The sequence below is a fragment of the Tamandua tetradactyla genome, chromosome 1 (genome assembly GCF_023851605.1).
Source record: "Tamandua tetradactyla isolate mTamTet1 chromosome 1, mTamTet1.pri, whole genome shotgun sequence".
NCBI lineage: Eukaryota > Metazoa > Chordata > Mammalia > Pilosa > Myrmecophagidae > Tamandua > Tamandua tetradactyla.
Window position 1 is genome coordinate 52311405 of NC_135327.1, and position 20743 is coordinate 52332147.

The 20743-nt window shown below is 36.4% G+C and overlaps 1 protein-coding gene and 1 long non-coding RNA gene across 4 annotated transcripts in view; one reads left to right on the top strand and one right to left on the bottom strand.

The window, feature by feature from the left end:
• PLCB1 (phospholipase C beta 1) overlaps positions 1–20743 on the bottom strand; it is a 706046-nt gene that overhangs the window by 334984 nt on the left and 350319 nt on the right. The window lies entirely within an intron of this gene.
• Positions 28–20361, top strand: LOC143646605 (uncharacterized). The gene is made up of 3 exons (XR_013157553.1): positions 28–69; positions 4928–5040; positions 20142–20361. It is a non-coding gene; the product is annotated as an uncharacterized LOC143646605 (long non-coding RNA).

Genomic DNA, 20743 nt, shown 5'->3' on the forward strand with positions numbered 1-20743 from the left:
TTCTAGAAGAGATGATTATTGAGAAAGCCTCAGAATATAGAATGAGAACTCATTCAGCAGGCACCAAAGGTAAATGAGGACTTCTATATAAACAATGTTTCCAGATAAATGAAAAGAGCTGCAAAGTTTGGCTTCTTGAGTAGTACAATGTACACAACTTAACTTCATCTTTTTTTTTTGGGGGGGTGCATGGTCTGGGAATCGAACCTGGGTCTCCCACGTGAAAGGCAAACATTTTACCACTGAACTACCCGTGTACCCTCCAACTTAATTTTATCTTGACACATTGACATTATACTTATGAACTTTGATGACTGTGGTGTCCTATGTGGAAAATACATCAAATAATTTATTTTTTAAATCAATGATTAATTGATTACCTCTTTGGGTACCATGCTAATGCCATGGTTAAAAGGCCAACAAGACTTGACAGAACTTCCAAGTCCATAAGGGCTGCTCAGGTACAAAGGTCATTTGCTAAAATCCCAGTCTGCTAACTTTTTTATGTTCTTACTTCTGTTACTTTCCATCAGTTGATATGACATGTTTTGTTAATGTCACTCATTTAAAGAAACAAGCAAAACTTCAGATCACAGACATCTACTTTCTGCCAGGCACAATCTTATGCGCTGGGGATAAAACAGAAAGCATAACAGGAGAGCCCTACCCTTGTCCTCTAAGGGAGGGACCGTCACTTTTCAATCATTGTTAACTCTATGTCCCAGTATTAGCATTGTGCCTAGTATAGTCACTAAATATGTTTTGATTAAGTAACTGATTTGGTCCTTGAATGAATGAATATGAATGATAAACTAGGGCTGGAAAATGTATTATATAAGCTTGAATTGTACAGTCAGTCAGAGACAAATGGTTTTAAATTATTTTCTTCAAGGCATTTCTTTACTTTCAAGTCTTTGTGACATCAGGTCCTAGAACTCTTAAAATGGCTCAATTTGTCATATAAGTGACTGGTGACAAAGTGGTTTTGCATTGAGGTAGTTGATCTTATTAATCCCAAATGCCATTTCTGCTGCCTATGTCATAAACCAAAAAGTGAGAATTAAGGATATGTTGAAAAGTACACAATGACATTTTTTGTGAGGGGTGGTTAAGATGTTAGTAATAAAAAAGAAATGGAAAATGATTAAGCTTAATTAATGACAGTCTTAATTTACTCTCATACTTTAGTCACAGAATTGGAGCACTGTACTTTAATATCAAGAAGTAGAATTTTTTATTTTTGATGTAATCAGTTAACATGTTAGAGAAATGTACAAAAAAGAAAGTAAAAGGATGCTAAGTGTTGGATAATCTGACGCTCACTGGCTTCAAATAAATGGCTCTTTTGAGATCATCCTCTTGTACTAATATTTGTAAATGTCTGTAAATTTCATGATATATGTACATATTTTAATTATCTATTTGCTCATTAATCGTTAAGACTGCCTGAATTCACAGATTATCGATTCCCCATATACAAGTAAGAGCCTGGTCACTTTTTCATGCACTTAGAAACAGAACAAGAATTATGTTGCACAGCAAAGAGACACTCTAGTTGATCATCTGAATTTTATGCTGATTCAGGTTGTCTCTGATGAGTTCTGCCTTATTCTCATTTGTAGTCACCACAAGGTCTCCAAATACCCCACGATCTTGAAAGGTAGTCCACTTAGCTTGGAGCACCTTTCTTTAGCAGAAAATTGTTTGTGTCTTTTCTTAAAAAAAAAAATCACAATCCAGACATTAGTTACCATTTAACATAAACATTAAAAATGCCATTACTAGCAAATTTGAAAACTTCACCTAGGTATCACTGCTCTATTCTAATAGATTCCCACAATTAAAAAATTATATTGGAGGATTTTAAGGGGGTCTATTTTTAGAGCATTTTAATTGGCAAAGGGCTATTTAAGATCTTTTACTCCCTATAGCTGATTGTCAAAAATATTCATTTCTAATACAGATTTCTGCATGTCATAGGTATGGATGTGTCCTAGTTCTGCGTGTGTGTGTGTGTGTGTGTGTGTGTGTGTGTGTTTGCACCTATAATTAATCCCTTTGCATTCCCCACATGAAATCTGAAATACCAGCCAATCAAAATTCCCTATAATGACTAAACATTTGGGAAAAGAGGGATTGCAAATTCCTGGGTGCGATTCTCCCATTTCCTCCTCTAGTTGATCCAACAACTTTTGAGGATTTTCTCATATGACATGCAAATATATGAAGTTAAGAATAGAATCAACATGACTGACATTTGTAGAGGACATGTGTGCCCTAAGGGTGATCCTTTGAGAAAGGAGAAGTGGGAATGCTTAGGCTTACCGAGACAATTGATATTTCAGACTGTGGACCATCTAAACTGATTGAGAAATGGGGATGGAAATCTTGTATCTGTTGAAGTTATTCCCAATCCTGACATTAGGAAACTTCCCTGGACTTAAGGAAGAGAAGCTTTGAACTTCATATATTCACAATCCATGGGCATATGTAGTTTCTGTGCATGTCTTCTCCATATAGGTGGGCATTTTCATCTCTTTTCTGTGAAAGGTGTCTCCAATATGGCAGCATCCTTTCTACTGTATGGAAATTCCATGAATCCAATGCCCTGTGTTGTATATGTGTGTTTCCTTCCCTGTACATGCATGACTCTCCTCCATGGAGAGGAGTCCGTTCCTTCACCCCCTTCAATCTGGGCAGGCTTTTTGTGACTGTGGATGGTTAAAGTGACACTCTGCCAGTTCTAGGTCTCGTCATTAGAAGGACTGGCACTTCCTGCTTCCTGTACATCGGTGTCCCAAGTCATCATGTTGGCTGTCCATGGCACTCTGCTGGCCGAGAGAGGCCCCTGGGAGGAGCCCCCAGATACCAGGCCAGCTTGTATGTCTAATCCCATTAACCTGGCCCGTGATGTCACTTCCAACCACCATCTCACTGCAACTGAGTGAGAAGTACCAAATGGCAGCCACCCAGCTAAGCCCATAAAACCCACTAGGTTTGGGGAATGGTTTGCTATACAGCAAAAAATGACAGGAGCACATGCTTCTTAGTAGCAATAGTTAAGAGAGTGATGGGTGGATAGCTTGTGAGATGTGGGTGGACAGCAAAGGCAGAAAGGTCAGCAGAAGGAAATCAAGAATTAAACCACATAAAAGCTCACAAGGTGCTGGAGATGGTAGGTTTTCAATTTTCTCCACTATTTTTCTGCTCTTCTTCCAATAACTTCTTTCTCTTAAAATTAATTTCTTTCATTAAATTTTTAAAATATTTGGAAACTAGAGAAAACTTCCCTATAATCTCACCATCCTTACATTACTGCAGTTAGTCATTTTGCTAATTTTCCATCTGATTTCCCCCCTCAATCAGGTGCACTGTGTCCCTTAATTAAAACGATAATCAAAGGCAAATGTAGTTTAGTGGTGCCTGAAGCCTTTACAATTGAAGGAAATAAAAAGAGAAAAAAATCTAGCTTTAAGAAAAAATGAAAATAATACTTTCTGACAAAAATATTTAATGAAAGGCAGCATGTTGCTTAGTCTCCCCTGGGGCCTTGAAAGGGTGTGGGTAAGTGAGGACAGCTGCAGTTTAAGTGTCATTAGCTTTATAGGCCACGGTGGCTCAGCAGGCAGAGTTCTCACCTGCTGTGCTGGAGACCCGGGTTCAATTCCCAGTGCCTGCCCATGCAAAAACTAATAATAATAATGTGTCATTAGCTTTAAGGTAAATTTAATGTTGACTATAATGTATACAGCAATTTGCATCCTATTTTCTCTTAGTGACTCAAAACAATGTTTCCTGTTGCTGGCTCATCTTTATAAGTGAGCTTTCAAGATTGCACATTTTTCCTTTGTGTCAGTATACCCAATTGTCCTAAGGCAGGGTTTTTAAACATCGTAACTTTTGATCTTTTGGGCTGGATACTTTTTGTTGTGGGGGGTTGTCCTGTGCATCGCCAAATGTCCCCAAGGGGGCAAAGTTGACACCCACCCTTGAGAGCCACTGAACTTTATCTCTTCTGGTTACTTGTATTATTTCATTTTTCATCATTACAATTGAAATTTATATTTTCACGAATATGATTTTACTCAATTTTTAAATGTTTTTTTCCTTAAGTTAGACTCTTCAAAAATGGAATTCCTAGTATAAAGAGAATGGCACTGACATGGATTTAGATACATACTGTCAAATTTCTGTCCCCAAAAAGTTTACAGTCACCTAAAATACAGGTATTGTAGATGTCGGTGAACTTACTCTCTCTGTTGCCTGCTCTGCCAACATCCCCTCTCCTTGAGGAAAAGCTCTCAGCTCTCTCTTCGAGAAGATTGAGAGCCTTGCTTTCTATTGTTTTACTCCAGTTCTACAAAGTTTAAGGTGTAGGACACATCTCTCTCAGCAGGTGATGCCAGCAGACTCTGCCCTCAGGGAGTCAACAAGTCCGCCTACAGGACTACCTCCTCCCTGCCACCTCTACTTCAGGGTTTTATGGCCAAAGCTCCAAACCACTAGAAAGGTTTGTAGGTGTCGGAGGTATTGACTTAAGACAAGCAACCAAAGAGGTAAATACAATGGTTTCATGAAATTGTCCCAAAAGGCATGTTCAGCAAGGTTTAACATTCACGTACAACATTTCTCAAAGATGATACAAAGTGCATTTCCTCCTCCATCATCCCTCTTTCCCTTCCTTTGCTTACACCTTTTCTTTCTCCCTCCTTCCCTTCTCCCCCGCCCCCCGCCACTGCCCATTTCTTCTCCTTTCTCTAAAGTGCCTCCCAAGTCTCATGAAAATGGAAGTGAAATGGGGACTGTCTTTTATTCTTAGTATTTTTTCATCCACTCTTTCAAATTCCACAAATAGCATTATGGCTTTGCTCTATTTCTGATTAAGGCAAATCTTCAGAAACAGTTCATCTATTTCTCCCGTATTTAGCTCCCAGAAATGTCCCTGATGAAAGCTGACACACAAATGGAGTGCTTATGACAGGGAAAGGAAAAGAAAAGAAAAAAAAAAAAAACCAGGAAGATCTCCTTAGCAACACACTGGTAAGTTTCAGGGAGGTTAGAGGGAAATGCAGGAGGCATAAAGCACCAACCCTGGAAGAGATCACTTCCCCAACAGCTGCTTAGCAACTGGAAGGTGCAGCTGACCTGGCTATTAATTGGTAAGATTACACAGTGCTTGTGTATTTAGTGACTAATAAAAGAGCTTCCTTGCTGCAGGCTGTGATATTACCAAAATTTCAGAAGAAATCGGTTAGTTTCCAATTTAAATGCTGATTTTGATTCATTTGCACTTGATCTTAGCCAAAAGGCTGAGAAGCAATTGATTTTGTTTCATTTGAATAGAAGTACTCTGGAGATGCAGGCATATAATTGTTTCATAAAACATAATAGATCGATAACTAAGGCACTAATTCTAGACTAATGTAGGAAACAAAATACTAATGTTCTGATAAAGGACATTAACCTATGGCTTGATCTTTGGGTATTAAGCAGAGCCCAGTCAATCCAATTTCAGCATTAAACTTACTATTGTTTTTACATTGCTGTATATATTATTTTCTATTTCTAGTTTTTTTAATATATCGAGGGAAATGAAACAAAGTTTTGAAACAAAGAAAATGGTTATGCTTTTTAAGAAATGCATGGTCCTACTTGAATGTGTGGAAACAATTTTATTTTCAATACAGTATCATAATATTTTCAAGATAATATTTTTTTTTACTCTGGAAAAATTGGTGTAAATTCACCATTAAATTACTGAACTATTTATGCATCTTTTCCTTCTACCCACAACCTACTGGAGTGCTTATTTTTAAAAAATGTATAAAGAGGGGAGCTGTAGAGGGGAAAGAAACATTGTTGACATTTATAGGTGAGCATTAATCTATAGAAGTTTAATATATCTTGGGGAATAAATTATAAATACACCTGGAGAATGTTGGCCTCATTTATAAGCAGAAGGTTTTTAGGCATGAATGATATCTATAAAACCTTTAACATGACATTCCCAATTGCAACCATTATCTTTTGTTTTTGTTAAAAAAGTAATTCTCTTTAATCTGATTGGTTTAGACTAGAGTCAAAACAGCATAAAATATGCATTAAATATATTCACACTTTTCTCTGGAGACTTTGGTAAGTTCACTAAATATAATTTAATGTGACATTTATCTTCAGAATATGGTGTTTTTTTATAGACCAAAAGATCAGAGGCTCTGTTACAGGGATTTAGGGTTTAAAAAATATCATCAATGTGAACTTTTCTCTGTTAATATTTGCATTTCCATTCACTACTTGTACACTTTCTTTTAAGTATAAAGATGATGACCCTATCCACTTTTCTAAAATCTTTCTCCATAGACTTTTTAATTAATTGACTTGGGTCCATCGGTATATTGTTATATCAGGGCACAGTTTTAACTTTCATTACTGATGACAGCCATAAAAATCTATAGAAGCCCCATCCTTGCATGATGAGACTGACAGAATAATAGGATAGGATACAAATCTACATTAAACCCAAAACATGATAACTTGAAATATAATAAAGGTGCCATTTCAACTAGGTGGTGAGAAAGATGAAATATTTAAAAAGTTATCATTGCCAATAGAAGCCAGAAAAATCATCGGATCCCTACCTCACACTTAACATCAAAATATACACAGAATGAACCAAATGTTTTGAATATAAAAATTCAAACTGCTCGATACATCCATAAGAGAAAAATCAGATTCTTTTGTAATTGAAACTAGCAAGTGTTGCATCTAATTTGGGGATTTAAGTACATACAATTGACAAATACCTATATCCAAACTATACAAAGAACATTTTTTGGATCAAAAAGAAAGAAAAAATACAAATAACCCAATACAAAAGCTGGGCAAAATACTTGAAGAGATACTTCACAGAAGAGAAAACCTGAATAAACATCCGAATGTTTATTAGTAATCCAAAACAGGCAAATTTTAACCATCATAAGACACAATTTCATACTCACTGGATGGATAATTTATCTAAAAGTTTAATGTGTGGTATTAGCAAGGATGTGGAGCAAATTAGCAACTCTTGTTGGAAAGAAGGAAAACAATTATTAATAACATAGCTAGAGTAAAAAAAGCCATAGCACAGAATGCAGAAATCCCACTCCTAATTATACTTCAAGTGCTACAGAACTCTTGGAAATATGTGCATTCTGGGAAATTGACAAGAATACCCATAGCGACATTGAAATCATAAAAAAAAAAACAATTCTATCATGGAATGAATAAATAATCGTGCATTCTTCCAGTGCCCCACATACAAGTGAAAGTGAAAGAACTGCTATACTCACCAAAATGAGTAATCTCAAATGTTCTGAATGAGAAGAGAATTGCAGAAGAGTTTAGACAGTATGGCTCCATTTATACATGTACATAAGTAATATGCTACTTAGGAACACATGCATACATAGTTCAGACTTGGTACAATAAAAGGGGGGATCATTAATACAAATTCACGACAGTGCTTATATCTGTTGGGGATGGGAAGACTGTTGAAATGGGTTTTGGAGGGTTCCACAGGGAGCTTCTGGGGTTCTGGTGACATCCTTTGTTAACCACAGGATTGCTCTGGTGAGAACAGTTTGGCTAAGTCGATTGCAAATAATGCATATACAAAGTTATTCACTGCGGCACAATTTTGCAATAGTAAAATACTGGTAGCATGCTAAATCCTATCACTAGGGGACTGGTTAAGTAGATTATGGTTTATCCATGCAATGTAATACAATAAAGCGATACAAAAAATTACTGAAGCTTTTTTGGAGTAATATGTAAAGACATCAAAGACATATGTTAGGTGAAAAAAAGTTTAAAGCACTATACAGTATGCCAAGATTTGTGTAAAACAGGGACAAGGAACATATATTCAAATACATAGCTATGTTTAAAATAATAGAAAAGTATATGCATACACTGACAACTACAAAACACTGCTGAAAGTAATCTGAAATTAAAGAATACCAAAGTGAATTGCAAGACATTTTGTGTTCGGGGATTGGAAGATTTAATGTCATTAAGATATCAATATACCCGAATTGCTCTTCAGATTCAAGACAATGCCTGTCAAAATTCCAGGAGCTTTTTTTTTCAGAAATGGAAAAGCTGATTATTGAATTCATGTGGAAACAGAAGGGACACTGAAAAACCAAATCAATATTGAAAAAAAATAACAATGCTTCCCAATTTCAAAACTTATTTAAAAGTCATAGAAGGTGGTGCAATGGTGGTTCAGTGGCAGAATTTTTGCCTACCATGCTGGAGACCTGGGTTCAATTCCCGGAGTCTGCCCATGCCAAAAAAAAAGGGGGGGGGGGGGGAAGATAAAGCCATAGAATCAAACAATATATTGTCAACATATTGGTAGACAAATAAACAAACAGAAAGGAATTGAAGGTCCAGAACTGAACCCACACATCTATAGTCAACATATTTTCAATAAGGACACCAAATATATTCAATGGGGAAAGAACACTTTCTTTAACAAATGGTGCTGGAATAATTGGATAGCTGGATGCCAAAAAAATGAAGTTGAATCCCTACCTCACACCATTTACAAACATTAAATGGACATAAATAAGAGAGATAGAACCATAAAACTCCTAGAAGAAATCATAAGGGGAAATTTTCATGACAATGGTTTCAACCGTGATTTCTTAGATATGCAAAATTACAAGTAACAAAAGAAAAAACATGCAAGTAGGATTTCTCCAAAATTTAAAATGTTTTTATGCCTAAGTACATTATGAAGAAAGTTAAAAGACAACCAACAAAGATGGGAGAAAATAGTGGCAAAACATGTCTCTGACAAGCATTTAATATCCAGAATATATAAAGAACAGCTACCCCTCAACAACAAAAAGACAACCCAAAGGGAAAATGGGGAAAAGATCCGAGTTGACATTTCTCCAAAGAATATATACAAATGGCCAATAAGCATATGAAACCATGTCATTAGAGAAATGGCAAATGCAAATTACAAAGAGATACAATTTCACACCCACTAGGACTGAGAGAAAAAACAGAAAATAACAAGTGATGTGGAGAAATAGCAACCCTTCTATGTTGCTTTTTAGGGATGTGAGGTGATGCAGTTCCTGTGCAAAACGGTTTGGCAATTCCTACGAAGTTAACTACAGAATTTCCATATAACCAGCAACTCCATTTCTAGGACTATGTCACACAGAGTTGAAAACAGGGACAACTTGTAAAGCAATGTTCATAGCAGCATTATTCACAATAGCCAAAAGATGGAAAGAATCCACGTGTCCATAAACAGATGAATGGATAAAGAGAATGTAGAACATAATACAGTGGAATATTATTCAGCCATAAACAGGAATGAATTTCTGAGACATGCTAAAACATGGATGAACTTTGAAGACATCATGGCAAGTGAAATAAATCAGACACAAAAGGACAAATATTGCATGATTTCACTTATATAAAATACCTCGAATAAGCAAAGTCATAGAGACAGTAGATTATAGGTTATCAAGGGTGTGTGAAAGGATTTGAGAATTATAATTTAAGGCGTACAGGATTTCTATTTGGGGTGATGGAAGAGTTTCAGTAATGGATGGTGGTGATGGCAGCACAATATTATGAATGTCATTAATAGCACTAAATTTTTATACTTGAAAGTGGCTAAAATGGAAATGTCACATATGTTATTACAACAAAGAGTTAAATAAAAAAAAGTAAATGCAAAATTAATAGCACTGACTTAGAGGAAGTAAAGAGGGTGGATAGAGACACGGATAAAAGGGGGCTTTTCATGCTACATCATTTTATAACTTTTTATGTTAGACCATGAGAAAATATTACTTCTGGGATGGGTGTGAGAGAGACTGGTTTTTATCACTTATCATTTATTTGTTCCTTCTGAATTTTGTAACTGCAATGCAATCCTTATATTAACTATTCATAAAACAAGGAAAATAAAACTGAAACAACCAATAGCACAACTAGCCAATTCTTGTCCATTAGGACCCTGTTTAAAGACTTAAACCAAAAATCATAAGTGCTTGGTTGAATGGCATAGAAATGGCACTTTTCCTTATTTGTAAAAAACATATCTCAAGAGGTTACTGGGTTTTTTTTTACCCCCCTGCAAATATTCCTTGGACATATACTGGAGATTCAGGAGTGAAGGTTCACTGTTCATATTTTCCTGGAGGAAAGGGAGGAGGAGGAGTAAAATATATCTAAAATGACATGGGAGAAAATTAAAATGAATTTTTCTCTAAGACAAGTGAAACTATTAATAAAGCTATGAAGAACAAAGAGAGGGCATCCTTGTGCATGTTTTAATATTTTGGAAAATGACGAATGGATTCATAATCAAATATAATTATGCAATTACTATGAATTTTAATAAATTTCTTGATGAGAACACAATTCAAACTTCACCACTGGGACTTCTTAAAATAGAATAAGAATACATAAGGTAAAAAGCCCCCTAACAATTTAGGAAAAAGTCAGAACATCAAGTGTATGATTCTGAGACATGATAAACACCTTATATTGCAGGGACTGGAATTATAAACCATCATCTATGCATCCACAGTGAGAAATCATTAGGAAGCTGTTGTGTAGAATTGCTTTTTCACCAGCAAAGGGTCATATCTTTAGCAACCTCTCCTCAGGTCTTCTTCGTCTCGTATTTTCTGCTCTTTTGAGCAGCCTATAGGAAATATCCTTTTGATTTATCAGGAAATTGTTACAGTTCTTTTGGCATCTTCTTTTTTCAGAAGAGAGACTGAGAATTGGGTGCACATGATTTAATATTGGCCATCGTGTCCTTGGGCAAGACACTACCTCTGTGGGATTTAGCGTCATTTTCTATAAATGTTAATGTGCCTTCCATTCCTCTCACTCTGTAATGCCAGTGTGTGCCAGAGACTTCTGGAACTCCTACAGCCCTCACTAATAATGCCTTTCTATACTGAGACTAATTATAGCAGCTTTTCTTTTATTTCTGTCTTATAGGATGTTATCAACTATTGTAGATTGAACGAATAGGGCTTTACTTTCTTTTATATACAAACTATAGAAGCAAATGGGTACTGGCGTTGGTTCATCAGGTCAACAGAGTTAGGAGTGATATATTTACAGTTTTCCTGGGCAGTCCCTCAAGGTCACAAGATGGCTGCTACAGATCCTGCCATCATAGCCATTTCCTGTACAAGCAGGAAAACAGGGTGCAGGGAAGAAACAGTAAAACCACATTAATTTCGTTTTATTAGCAAAGCAAATCCTTTCCCAGGAGGTCCCACAGAAGATTTCCCTGTATGTCTGCTTAGACAGACTGAATCACCCAGTCACCCCTAGAAGCACAACAGACTGGGAAAGCAGAGGAAACGACAGGGGTAATTGAAGAAGACTGGCCCCAATCCATCACTTACGGCTAGGCATGGTGGTATCCTGAAAAAAAAAAATTGTGTTCTACCTGTAGGCAAAGTGTGTAGTCACTAGCAGTTTCTTCCATATATGGAGTTGGATGTCACTGCTGATTAAGCAGAATTCACCAGTCTCTATTATCTGCAAAAACTATCTACTGTGGCCGGCCAACTTATACTAAAGTTGTAAATAGCTTTTTGACACATAATTGCGATGCAATAAACTGCATATATTTAACTGTTTTGACATTCATATTCACTCCATGAAGCCATCATCACGATAAGGAGTGAACTCAAAAGTGAGATGCTTGAATCTGAGATCAAGTTTTCTCTTTATTTAAAGTTTTCTGTTGTCCTTTCAATAATTCCAGGCAAGACATTTCAGCAACAAAATTCAAGTACAGGTAAGCTTAGGATTTTCAACTTAAGGGATGAGACTGGAATGGCTACAATGTCTACCAACTTGAACTTGAAACAAATCATGGTACAGTTAATGCAATGCCTCTTCTCAACCCAATGCTTAATTATAATTGAGCTTTAAAGGAGATAGAGACTAGCTAACCAAATCAGTAAATTTTCAGCTGATCACCTGACAAATCGAATTAAATTGTTCAAAGTCAGATGCAGTCTGGTATAATCATACAGTGGAAAGTCTCAATGTTTATAACCTGGTTAACATTCTGAAATCTACAATTCACTAGTTAACATAATATTTGGGAAGTTTCTTCAATTTTCTTTAAGCCCATTTCTTAAAGTATTTGGTTTAATTCTCTTGGGTCTTCGCTAATGTGTTGTAAGTATTTTATAAGGTTTTAATCACAACAAAGTGTCAGTTAAAAGTATTTCTTTTTATTCTGTCAGTCTCCATGATTTTTTTTTAATTGTGGTAAAATATATATAGTACATAATTTGCCATTTTAACTATTTTTAAGCACACATTCAGTGGCACTGATTACATCCACAAAGTTGGGCAAATATACCACTATCTATTTCCCAAACTCCTTCATCACCCTAAACAGAAACTCTATACCCATTAAGCCTTTATTCCGCATTTCCTCTCTGCCCAGCCCATGGGACCCATAATCTACTTTCTGTCCCTCTGAATTTGCCTATTCCTGATAGCCATAATTCTTTCATGCTTGAAAAATAATTTATATACAATAAAATGCAGAGATCCAAAGTATTCATTTTGATAATTTTTGACACTTGGCTTCCATGTGTTTAGTACCAACCCAAACAAAATATACAATGTTTCCATCAAAATCAACATGATGACTGATGGCAAGCACTGTTCTACCTATTACTATACACCAATTTTGCCTCTTCTGAAACGTCAGGTAAGTAAAAGCATGCAATACCAAGTCTTTCACGTACATGTTTTTTTGAGATTCACGTTGTAGTAATTGCTGTAAATTCTTGCATTGTATGAATATGCTAGTTCCTTTATTAATTCTCCTACTGATGTGCATTCGGTTGTTTCCAGTTTTGACAGTTATGAGTAAGGCTGCTATGAACATTCATGCACACATCTTTGAATGAACTCAAATGTCTTCATTTGTATCGGTTAAAAATGCAGAAAATGGAATTGCTGGGTCATAGGGCCAATGTACATTTGGCTTTATAAAACACTGCTAATGCATTTATAAACACTGCAGGATGGCTGCATAATCCTGGAGTTGACACATCATAAATTATGTAACTTTTCAAGACTTTGGAACTTAATTTATATTTTATTTCATATTGCTGTTTTTGCAATACAGAAAATGCTGCAAATAATTTTTGACCACTATTAGATTATTTGTTTAGATTACTAGGGGTGTGGTAACTGAGTGCTATCATGACTTCTAAATTTCCTATTGTACCAGTTTATGCTGTCTCAGTAAAAAAATTTGAGAAATATTATTGTCTTTAAGCCCCCTTTTTCCTTTATTATTGAATTATAACATACTTATAGTAATGTGCATAGGTCTTGAGAGTACAGCTCAAATAATTTTTACATATGTAAAATTCAACAGCTACTGCCAGATCAAGAAATGAAACATTGATTATACATTGCTGCATTCCACTTGGAATAAATTGAACATTTTCAACAATTTTAGCATTTAGAATCCCTCGTGTCCTTCCCAGCCTATCCCATGCCTCTTAGGGGAAACCACCATTTAGACAATGATGCCATAAAAAGCTTTGCTTTGAACTTCATATAACTGCTTTGAACTTTATATAACTGCTATGATGGCAGGATCTGTAACAGCCATTTTGTGACCTTGAGGGACTGCCCAGTAAAACTGTAAATATATCACTCCTAACTCTGTTGACCTGATGAACCAATGCCAGTACCCATTTGCTTCTATAGTTATATGAAGTATTTGAACTTCATATAAATGGAATCATACCACATACATATTTATATGCAAGGTTTAAAAGACAAAATAGAACATTTATTCCAAGTCCAATCTTAGTTCCTAGTATTTATGAGAATAAGGGGCAGTATATTAAATTTTAAAACAAGGCTACCATTCATTGAGCTCTTTCTGCAAACAGGAGCTACTTAAAGAATATACACCCACAATCTCATTTAATGTTTTCAATAATTGAATAGGAAAGATGTAATTATACTCAGGTTCAGAGAGATGAAACTGCCTTGTCCAATTTCACAAAGCTAGTATGTGGCTGAGCAAGCATCCCCATGGTGCAACTGACACCTCCCAGGTGTGTCTGATACCATCTAGGTGTCTTTGACAACACCCAGGTGTTTCTGACACACAGACCATGCTTTAAATATTACCAGAGAACCATCCTCTACAACTGCAAATGCTAAACCATCAGATATTAGTATCTACACATCTCTAATCCAAATCCATCAAAGGATGCTTGTTTCCCCTTATTTTCTAATGAAAGCTGAAAGCAAGCTTCTAGAGATGAGGGGTCAAAAACCAGCTTGACACCTCCAATTGGCCGGGCACAGTTTTCTGTGCTCTTTCAGTCATTATCAGCTTAACCAGAAAATTGAAACAGTAGGTGTGTATTAACATGGAGCCCACACCTGCTAATGGGGCCATTTTAAAAAATTAAAATGCAGTTAATGCCCCAGGATATCAGTCTAGAAAATTATATAGAGTACAAGTAATGGGGCAGCCAATATCTGAAAAACAGCATGAATTCAAATGTATACTGTGAGAAAAGCAGGCTCTTACACTGAACATTTCACCATACTGGAGGCTATAAGGATGTTTGCTGTCTGCGAGGGGATGATAGAAATGCAAAGACAGGCAGCTGGAAGCATGGGACATGGTTTATAATCCAAGTGATATTCTAATCCCAACTGAGAAAAAGATATGAATTAATATAATATATTAGGACTTGCAAATAGGCTCTTGCATTATAGAAACAAGGTCCCAGCAAGAACGCAGGTCAAATGTATCAAAGTGAGATGATGCCTGCATATTTGATAAAAATACAGGCATCAAGAAAATACACTGTTATCCAAAGAAAATGATGGTGGAAGTTCAGGTTTGTTTCTGATCACTTTATTTACAGCATTTAAAAAAAATTCTTGCTTAGATACTAATTTTAATTTGAAGTATAAAAGAAGTATAACAGCATGTGTGCAAATCAGAAGTGCACAGGTCAATGACATTTCACAAAGCTAACAGAGCAGGGTGACTTATACCCTCCACCCAGATCACCACGTAAACATTTACTGTTACCTCAGAAGATGCCTTCATGTCCCATTGTAGTTATTATTCCACTCAGGAGGTCTGGTTATTCAGACTTTAACTTAATTGGTAACCATTCATAGTAATGCAAGCCTTTAAGTAAAAATATTTATGCTTTACGGACTACAAAACAATAATTGAACTTGTTACCCAACCCTAATTTGCATTTGAGGAGTTGAACAAGTGTCATAACAATTTAACAAGATAGAGCAACTGAAAGAAAATTCGACATCAATTTCCCAGCTTCCAAACTAAAGGGAAAGTTCATTTTCCTCTTTTTAATGGAGTTCTCTTGATTTCACTTCCTTTAAAATGTAGATGTTTTTAACGGATACCACAAAGAGCTGATTTTCTTTAAAGTTCCACTTTACACCTATAATCTGAAAGATCTGAAAATTGAGTTCGTTTTCAGGTCTGCTTTTCAAGATCTCCTGGGACCCATGGGTGCAGCGGGGTCAGTGATGGTCGGAGAGGATTGCGTTCCCTGAGCACAGCTTTTTAGTGTGAAACTAGCCAGCCTCATCGATTCAATACCTAACCTTGGTCTTATCAACACCATAATCGAATTAGCTAGACTATTACCATGCAGGCAAAGAGATATGCAATTTTAACCCAAAACAAATGCAAACTTTAAACACATTATGAATTCTTAATAATAGTTATAATCGAACAGCCTAACTTTGGTGACGTTTAAGCCTTTCACACAATTGGCCTGGAATTGGTTCCTTTTTTCCTACCCAAATATGGGCTAAGACATTTAATAATGAATTTATGTTCTTTACCCACCACTCTTCAATTTGAGATTGAAAACTTACTTTTCTTCCCTTTACATAAATCTCACTGCTAACAGCTTTCCTCAGGACACTGAGAAGCTCTATAAAAGCAACCAAAGGAATGTAGATTGCTAATCATGACCTTTTTTATTTTATTTTATTTTTTCGGAAAGCAAGTGGTCGAATATTTAACCTGTATTCACGTCCTTAGGACTCTCCAAAGGTGATGGTCCCTTGGAAGAAGTGGGAAGGATGGTCTACAATGTCCTCAGCTATGACAATAAAATATACAACAGCCAGCTCTTACCTCTCCTACATCACGCCCTATGGGACAATAGTCTAACATTCTAGAGAAAACTGACAGGAGGAGAATTACTCAGATGGGGTTTTAGATATTTTCTGAACATTGATTAACAAATCTTAGCAGTACTGGTCACTTATCATACACGACAACCCAACTCTGGCTTATAAATAGTGGCAAAAGGAAAGTTTTTAAAAGTCAACATCTTGTATCATTTACAGTAGACCCTGCAGCATGACACTTGGTTCTACTTTTTAATTGCCTCTTCTGCTCCACTTGACTTTATCCAACTAGACTTATAAATATTTAATCAGATCATTGCTGCTTAATGAAAAAGGAAAAACATACCCTGGCTGATACTCTTGGCCAAACATGACCTTGAAAAGACAAAGACACATTTTCCATGGTACTCAAATCCTGATTTGCATTTAAGGAGGGAAACAAGTGTCATAAGTATTTAGTAAAATGGAGCCATTGAAATAATTGACACTGATTTAAAGTAGATGGAAGACAGAAAGTAAAAACAAAACAAAACAAAAACAAAAGGACTGTGTCACCCCCTCTTAAAAAAAAGCAGTCAAGGTCATTTTTATTCATGCTCTATTGAATTTTCTGAATTGCTCAAACCAATTGTTCTTATTTTTATTTGTATCATCTCTAAGATTACTTTATAGAGTAGTATAGTTATTTCTGGAGTATATAAATACAGCAATGCTTCTACTTTTTCAATAGGAAGGCTTTTATACATGTCATCGATGTAAGTGCAGACTTTGAAATTTTTCATAGTTTTTGTTCTTTTATTTTTTTGGTTTGCTGCTGCTGTTATTGCTTTTGTTTTTCAACTTTTATGCCTAACACCGAAATGTACGTTGGAAGCTTTGGGTATTTAAAAATTAATTGATTGTATAATTAATTATTGTGAAATCTGAGGACTAACACTGGCCTGCCATATTCCATATAATACATTTTCTGCATATTTGTCCCTGGGCAGAAGCAGCCATGGAGCAGAGTTTTCAGAACCTTCCCAGCTGCTTCCCCTGTGCACCTCTAGGCATCTGTCAGGCACTTGGAGTCTTTATCTTAACCACAAACTCTGATAGTATACAGGCATCTCCCTTTTAAAATCTATTTTAACCCACTAGGTTCTGAGTACATTCCATCCATCCCAGTGGATTTAAAACAGTAGTTTAATGACTCCAATAATATTCACTGATTCACTGTTTCTTATACCTTCCTGAGATTTTTCAATTAAATCCTCATATTGTTATCCTATTTGTTCATGCCAGTGTGGTTTCTTTCTTTTTGGGGGGATATTATCCATATATTTATTTTAGTATGACTAGGATCACTTACAAAGCTTTCTCTCGAGTTATGTTTCCTGGCCATGCTTACCTTTCCTATGAATCTTCACCAAATCACCAGCTTTCTGGGCCTGGTCCAATCTCATCTCCACTGTATCCCTAGCTTCCAGGCCAGTGCCTGGCAGAGAGTAGGCACTTAATAAATACTGAGGAGGGCTGTTTGGACAGGTAGATGAATGAATGCAGGACAGCTAATGCAACCAATTCCCTGTGGTCCAAAGATTACATACGCCCTTCAAATACATGAGCCATCATTACATCACTCTGGACCATTTTCTTCTGGAGGAAGATGGTGAGAACCTGTAGTGATCCCATCCTCAACTGCCTATTCCACTGAAGACTACAAACCATACACAAAAGGCAACATGTTCCATCATTGCAAAATCATCTTCCTGAGTTGGCCTTTTCCTGGTCACCCAAAACAGGACACATTTTATTCTTCTTTGACCCCCATGTATCCGAAAAAGGAGGACATAAGAGATGAGGGATGGGGAAGGGGATGAACTTTGGATTTTCTTGGTCCATGCAGAATGGCCCCAAACCAGTATGAGGACAACAAGCTTAGATAATGACATGGTTTATATTGGGTTCCCTAGAAGCAGAGCCTGAAATGGGGATTCTTATGAAGGGACTTACGGAGGGATGGCTCTAAAAATAATCCAACAAGGGAGTGAGGAAATCAGGATTGGGTAGGAGAAGGAGCCAACCAAAGGTTCAGCTGATGAATAGTCCTAGATTGATCCCGCAGAGCTCTGGAGAATGAAATGCATCTCTGAATCACCCTAGCCTTGAGGCAAGGAAACTGAGTTTTTTCTACTGCAGGAACAGATGTTCTTCAGCTGTAAACTTTAAAGGTATGTGGATGAAAGGACTTCCCATCAACTCTGGAGAAGGTGACATTAATCACTGAAGGACAATCCTCCAGAAACCCCAGCACCCACAGAGCTGGTTGATTTAGGCAGGGCATGAATAATATCTGCTACAAGGGAGGAGTCCTTTGTTAAGAAAGAAAGAAGATATATTTTGCCCTCCTAAACATTGCTTGATTTCTTTGTAGTCTGAACAATTAATTGAAAGCCACTGAGCCTGGCCAGAGGCTGGGGCAGGGGCACAGATTGTGAAATAAAAAGCCAAGGCCACTGCCAGATGGAGCTGGAGATGCAGAGAGGTGGATGCTGGGCATCAGAACTGGCAGGAGTCCCGGTGAGCAGGGGATGGGGAGAGTCAGTGGAGTCTGACCAAGCCAAGGAATAATGACCACAAGTTCATCAACATTACATATTAACAGAAAGGCTAGGAAGAAACCCTAAAGGCAGTCCCACTGGAGTAGAAACCAGTCAGTGCACTCTGAACCTGCTCAGATCCAGGTTTCCCCTACCCCAGCCATACCACAAATCTCCCCCAATATATTTAGTTGCTACTTCAGAGAAATGGGAGAAATTAGAAATTATCCCCATAGAGATTCAGTTAAACTGGAGAGACAGGCTAAATTCCTGGACTGGATAAAATTTTAAATTGGATTAGCTGGGAACTTAAGCTAGCTTGTGAGCAAACTCAGATCATTCGAGAGAAATAAAGGGTAAAGTTTCTTTGCAAATCCTCATTGTTGGCTATCTTTCCCCATCACCTGAGATCTCATCGCTGCTGTGTTTCAAAAGTATATTCTTGGAATGTAAGACAAAATTCAGGGTGTATTTTACTAGTTTACAAGGAGTAAAAATTATCAAAGTGAAACTAATCTTATTAGAGGAAACAATTAATGTACTTGTCATCCAGTAAATAAATATTCTAATGGGTTGAAGTTTACCTCATAAAGCACCAAACTATTTTTAATTTAAACTTTTTGGCAGGGATCTTTCAGAAAGGTGTTAAAAGCTTTCTGCCGTATTCACACAATTTCACCCTTTCCTTGAAGTTTTTGCGTTGACTCTTCCCTTTGGTTGTTATTTTCGTCACTGTAGGGCACGTGCACAGAGACAGTCCAGAGTCTTCCAGCATCTCTTTAGTTCCCCAGTTTTTAATGCAAATGGCTTTGAATTAATACGAGGCCCTGTCCCCCACCCCATCCCTAATTTCCTGATTCTTGACTACATTCTTGATAGGCAGGATTTATAGTACTATACTAGATCTAAGACATGTCTTTTCGCATTTTAATATCTCAGAAACTGTAATGTGATCTACATTAAAAATCAGCATCCTTTTTTCCCTTTAGTACTGCCTACATACATAGTAGTGCTTCTTATAATCAATGACATCTTAGATTTATAGAATATGGCATAGTATACACATAGCAGGTTTATAGGACCCATTCTAGAAAAGCATTCTTTATTCATACCTGTTCCAGTGGGGGAATACCTGATTTAGAGGTAAACTTTTAAAATACAGCTCATGTTAAAGCACCAATATATTTGAATTAGCACTCCACTGGATGTATTGAATACCGTGTGTCACGATTTCTTTGAAGGATTTGATTTACTAATGAAGGAGAAAGAGTACCATATGGTAGATACTCAAAACATTTGTCTTCTCCTTCTCTTCTTTCCCTTTTTAAGGTTTTTAAGATGATGCTCTGGAAACTCACATGTACAGTGGAATCTTACTAATTTGTACAAATAAGAAGGATGACCTGACTGAATTAATGAAGAGTTCTGAATTAATGAAAACTATAAAAAAATATTTGAAATTCAAGAACAGGGAACAGACACAAGGTTAATGAAGCACTGCTAGAACTGGCCCATAAGGGAGCAGCCTTAATAAATGGATATGAATAATTTATAATTAGCATTTTCTTCTTTTCTTGCACTTGGAAAGTATTTAGGATGAGTTTATTTTATTTTATTTTTTTATTAATTAAAAAATATTAACAAATAAAACATTTAGAAATCATTCCATTCTACATATATAATCAGTAATTCTTAATATCATCACATAGTTGCAGGATGAGTTTATTTATAAGAAGGTTAGACATCTTCTATTGCCTGAAATTTTATTTCATTTTTGACCAGTATAGTTTTCTTAGAAAATGTGTAGCTAACCTAATATTGTCCTTGTCTATAGTAACACTTCATCATAATCAGGAGTTTTCAGATTAACAAGGACTTGCTTAGATTTTGATGCATGAAGCTGGATATCTGTCTGCTGTTCACAGAAGACC